Source organism: Hyaena hyaena, unplaced genomic scaffold, assembly GCF_003009895.1.
Source record: "Hyaena hyaena isolate Hyena2069 unplaced genomic scaffold, ASM300989v1 scaffold_396, whole genome shotgun sequence".
Classification (NCBI taxonomy): domain Eukaryota; kingdom Metazoa; phylum Chordata; class Mammalia; order Carnivora; family Hyaenidae; genus Hyaena; species Hyaena hyaena.
This window is the reverse complement of record NW_024081027.1, coordinates 948,945-954,944: the sequence shown is the minus strand read 5'-3', so window position 1 is coordinate 954,944 and position 6,000 is coordinate 948,945.

The following is a 6,000-nucleotide window of genomic DNA, read 5'->3' as shown; positions in this document are numbered from 1 at the left end:
GGGGATCCGAGCTGGTGTCTGCGAAAAGAGCGGAACACGTAGACGCTGGAGGGAGGCGGTGGCCAGGGGGACGCCTGTGACTTTCTTCTGACCATCCCCCTCTTCCCATGTTTCCCCCACCTCTACCTCGGAGAACAAGGCCTCAATTTCCTCTTAGGACACACACATTCAAGGATCATGGCCTCTTTCAGGAGGGGAGGTGGGTGTTAACCTTTGGGGCCATCTTGACGATCACCCTTGGGTCTCTGGCTTTCCAGGAAGTCGCTGGTTCATTCTGCTCCAGCCCCCACAGTGAGGCTTCAGGGGTCTAGGTCTGGAGGGGATGGGGACCCCTGCCCCCCATCCCTCATACACTCCAAGTCCCCAAACCCCCAGTCGCCCTAGGATCAAGGTGAACCCCTGAATCACCTGTCAGCCCAGAGTCCTGAGCCCCTATCCCTCACTCCCCAACCTCACTGAGAGTGGGTCCCTCAAGGCACAAAGCCAGGTCGTGGACAGGAAGGAGTCTTTGCAGGAGCTTGCGGAGAACTCTTACCTGAGGCCAAGAACCACGAGTTCACCTTTTCACGTTTGCAGGCGCAGTTTCGAGTAGTTAGTTACAACCTGTGCTATATACACCTTCATGGACACTTGAATATGAAAACAGAATGCAGGGTACCCGTCTGCTCTTTGGTGTGTCCCTGGCGCTTTGAAGAGGACATGCCACATAGTGGGCACTCAGGAAATGTCTGTTAACTAAATAACCACGTACACACATGGGCACACCCCTCAGGTGCACACACTCCATGTACACACACAGTTATACTTGACCATGTGCACACACAGTACACAACCCAGTTACTATGGTCACACAGGGATCCACCACGCCTACACACACACACACACACACAGAGGCACAAGAAGGGGCGTGCCTGTGGAAGGAGGAACAGACACGTAGACATATTTCAGCCCTGGACAGAGTCTCCTGCTTCCAACAAGTCCCCATCCCAGCCTGGATGACCTTGATCTCAGTCTGAATTCTGACCTAGAAGATGAGTCATGTGCAACCCCTGTACAGCTTCCTGGGGGCACAAATCCAGTGACTCAGAGTCCAGTTCCCTGGGAGTCCTAATCCTAATTTATTATTATTATTATTAAAAAATAATAGGGGCGCCTGGGTGGCTTAGTTGATTAAGCGTCCGACTTTCGCTTAGGTCATGATCTCGCGGTTCGTGGGTTCGAGCCCTGCGTCCGGCCCTGTGCTGACTGCCAGCTTGGAGCCTGGAGCCTGTTTCAGTCTGTGACTCCCTCTCTCTCTCTGACCCTCCCCTGCTCATGCTGTCTCTCTCTCTCTCTCTCTCTCCTAGAAATAAATAAAACAATTTTAAAAAATAATAATATTATTTAATAGTTTTAAATTCTCTTAAAACCCAGCCCCTTGAGACATTCAGACTCAGACTTCAGAACATGTGGTGCCCAGTCTTGAAAGGGACCCCGGACTTAAATGTCACAGTCCCCAGCAGCACGCTCCAGGGACCGGGAAAGGGGCCATGGTGTGGGATCCTGGTTTTCAAGACGATTGGGACCCTCCTTCCACCGCCACCCACCTCCTACCTGTCTGATCCTGGTGACCGTAAGCTGACATCACAAACACACTTGTTGCCCCTGGAGCCCACCCAGACCCCCCCCCCCAAGAGATTCCTCTCCTAGCTCCTCCCTCCTAACCCCACTGCAGCCATGGGGTTGAGGTGGGACCACTGAGTCAGAAGTGTGTTCAGGAGCAGAGAAGTTGAGTCTAGTACCTTGCCTGTCCCGCCCGCTCACTGATGTGTGTGGGGGGGTTACTCCTTTGTCCCCAGATTCTGACAAGAATGCCTCTTTACCTCCGAGTCCCACTCAATTGTCTCCCTGTATCTGGATCCCAAGAAGGTATTCTTCAGAGCCTTCAGTTCGAACACAGTCATTCTCTTGTCCCAGAGCGCACACTTGGACAGGGAAGCCCCTTTCTTAAGCCGCTATTTCCTCATTTGCCAACTGCCCAGCCCCCTGAGGCAGCCAAGATTGGTCTAGTTGCAAGTGCCACAAATGCCACCTTGAACTAGCATGAACAAAAGTAAAAGGAAGTTTCTGGGTTATGTAACTGAGAGGCTCGGGGTTAGAACAATGGATTCAGGTATGGCTGGATCCAGGTATCAAATGATGGCTTCAGGACCCGACTCCTCAGTCTGCTTTCCTCAGTGCTGACTTCTCTCTCAAGCTGGTCCTTCCCTACCACAGCTCCAGGCTTAACATCTTCCCAGTCTCTGAGAGCCCCAGTGGAGAGGAAACAGGAGGAAATGCCTTTTTTCCCTGGTAAATGCAGCGAAAGTCCCAGGCCAGAGTTTCATTGGCTGAAGCTGGCTCATTTGCCCACCCTTGTGCCAAATCTTGGACTCTGATTGGCTGGGCCTGGATCATGTGCCCACTCCAATCCAAACCAATCTCTGGTTTGTGGCTGGACTTGAGACACATATTCTTTCTTAAAAGAAAATTGAGATTATTACCCTGTGACAGGGGCTGGTCAGGGAACACCACAGATCTGACTGCTTGTGGGCCCCCAGTTTCACAGCTGCCATTTTGCCGGGGGGCCGGAGTCAGGACTTAGCTTCAACTGACCTTCAGTCCCTCAATGTGCAATGCTGTGGCCCCGCCCCCTGCACCTGTCCATCAGAGCAGAGCCAGATGCCCATTGGTCCCGGCTCCTCCTGGGCTGTTATGGCAGGAAAGGGCGTTGAATCCCTCAATTGATGACTTCTATTTAAGATCAGGGAGAGGCGGCGCCTGGGTGGCTTAGTCGGTTAAGCGCCCGACTTTCGCTTAGGCCATGACCTTGCGGTTCGCGGGTTCGAGCCCCGCGTCGGGCTCTGTGCTGACTGCCAGCTCCGAGCCTGGAGCCTGTTTCAGAGTCTGTATCTCCCTCTCTCTCTGACCCTCCCCTGCTCACGCTGTCTCTCTCTCTCTCTCCTAGAAATAAATAAAAATATAAAAAAAAATTAAGATCAGGGAGAGGAGCGGCCATCTAATCACTCTTAAACCAGGCTTCTCTAAGCAGACAAGGTTGGCAATAGTTTAGAAAACAGGGCATTGGGGCACCTGGGTGGCTCAGCCAGTTAAGTGGCCGACTTCGGCTCAGGTCATGATCTCACGGTTTGTGGGTTCGAGCCCCACTTCAGGCTCTGTGCTGACAGCCAGCTCAGAGCCTGGAGCCTGTTTCAGATCCTGTGTCGTCTCCCTCTCTCTTTGACCCTCCTCTGCTCACACTGTCTCTCTCTCTCTCTCAGAAATAAATAAAACATTAAAAAAAAAAACAATAGAGCATTATCCTCACCAAATCTTGGGGCACCATTCCGAAGTTATCTCAAATTTAATCACACGTTTAAAAGCTAAAAGAGGGGCGCCTGGGTGGCTTAGTCGGTTAAGTGTCCGACTTTCGCTCAGGTCATGATCTCATGGTTCGTGGGTTCGAGCCTCGCGTCGGGCTCTGTGCTGACTGCCAGCTCAGAGCCTGGAGCCTGTTTCAGTCTGTGACTCCCTCTCTCTCTGACCCTCCCCTGCTCATGCTGTCTCTCTCTCTCTCCTAGAAATAAATTAAAAAAAAAAAAAAAATTTTAAAAGCTAAAAGATAGTTCTCACACATAAAAGTCTTTTAAATTATCTTTTATTTCTTTTTGCAAAGGAAGAAAACTATAATGGTTGATGAGAGAGTATGGGGCAGGCTGAGCACAAGCTAGTAACCCCCTCACACACCCCCACCGCCGTCCCAGCCGGCCCATGTGGGATCTATGTGATATTCCTCAAACATTCTCAGCTACCCAAGAACAAAGGAAAGGGGTTTAAGTACTCGCTGTGGTGATGTGGGAAATTAAGGCAAATGAAAAATTAAATTCCCTTACTGCCTACAGTCCACTGAGAACTCCTTGCGACAGGCAGAGTGACCTCCCTCTAGGAGCTCAGCTGTCTTCAAGGATGACATTTTGCTAGAAGCAAAAAAGGACCTTAGTTTAACAGTATCCCAAGCTCGAAGATCCTGTAAGTCAAGTTCCTTTATCTCAACTGCCCCAAGATTTACGTTGGCAATCATACTCCAAGCTTATGGCCCCCTGATATACATCTGAGGGTCTCATGACTGAGGTTTTATTAAATGGTAATAAATGGTGTTTTCCTAGCAACAGCTCGCGCCTTAAGGTTTGAAAACTTGCTTCCAAAATTCCTTAGAGACTTACTCTATCCCTGATCCCCTCTCAAACGAGGGTATATAAATGAGTTACCCGTTAGGACCCCAGTGCAGCTCTTTCTGCCCAGGGGTTCTATCCCGCTGCTTTCATAAAATCACCTTTTTGCACCAAAGACATCTTTAAGAATTCTTTCTTGGGGCGCCTGGGTGGCTCAGTCTGTTGAGCATCCGACTTTGGCTCAGGTCATGATCTCACAGTCGTAGGTTCGAGCCCCACGTCGGGCTCTGTGCTGACAGCTAGCTCAGAGGCTGGAGCCTGTTTTGGATTCTGTGTCTCCCTCTCTCTCTGACCCTCCCCTGCTCACGCTGTCTCTCTCTCTCACAGAAATAAATGAAAAAACATTAAAAATTAAAAAAATAATTTTCTTGGCGGTCAGCTCTGGACTCCATGAATCCCCATCGCCCCAAAACTTCATCAATAGTCTAGACCAGCGCTGTCCAATCGCACAGCCATCAAACACTGGAAATGAGCCTTGAGTGTAAAAGCATCACACGTTTGTTTTCAAGGATTTAGTACAAAAAAGAAAAGGTCTCAAAGCCAAAAACTGAAAGGTCTCAAAATCCCAAACCAAAAACATCTCAGTAATTTTAAAGCATCGCCTACATGCTGAAGTGATACTATTTTAGGTATCTATGTTAAATAAAACACATTATTAAAATTAATTTAGTCTGTCTCTTTTTACCTTTTTAACGCGGCTGCTAGAAACTTTTAAATTGAAGATGTGGTTTACATTACATTTCTACCAGAAGGCGCTCCTCTAAACTTAAAGAGAAAATTCCCTGTACACTTCGTCTCATTCTTATCTCCAGTCTTCCAGGTCACAGACAAAGAGGGCTTTAAGACATCTAGACAGAGAGCCACCACATGAATGCATGAATATGGATATTTCTCTAGGGTGAGCACATGTCGGGCATGGCAATGAGCAAGCCTGGCCAATACGTGAGGAGATGTGTCACAGTATCTGGGGGTGTGTGTGAGTGCGGGTAGGTGAGCAGATGTGTGGATGAGAGTGTTTCCAGTTATTCTCTGTCTGGAGACTCAAGAAGAGGGGACACCACGTCCGGAGTTAGGTCAAGGCGTGGGTCTGGCCTCAGTCCCAGATTTGGGTGGGGCTCCAGTAATGGGTCTTCTTGCCTCACATCTGTTCCTTTCCTCCAGGGAGCCTTGAAGAAGTAGAATTCTTGGTGTGGAGCTGAAGGCTGGGCCTGGGGCAGAGGGGAGGAAGATGTGGGAGCCCCAGAAATCTTGTTTCCAAGCCCGGCTGCCCCAAACCTAAAAGGTGGGAATCCCAGGTGCCCCAGGTTTTCTCCCGAGAAGGGCAGGGGACAAAGTTCATTCAGGTACACACACACACACACACACACACACACACACACACAGCTTCCTGTAAAGTTCCGGATCATCCTTTAAAAGTTTTAAACTTTATTTATAGTGAGTGTAATTGACATATAACATTGTGTAAGTTTGAGGTGTTACAGGTGTGGATTTGATACATTTGTATGTTGCAATATGATGACCTCCATGGATTCCTGACCATTCTATTGTGTCTCTGGGTCTGTGGGCTTCTCTGCTGGGCCCTCCATGAGACCTCTGGACTCCTCAGACCCTCTTGATCTGGGACGGGAGGGGAGGATGCCCCCAGGTCAGAGGATCCCGGATCATTGAAAAGAGGAGGCTGACTGTCTCCTCCCCCCATCCCCAACCCGGAGATTTCCTCATCGGCCTCGACACCTTCCGGTGGGTGGGG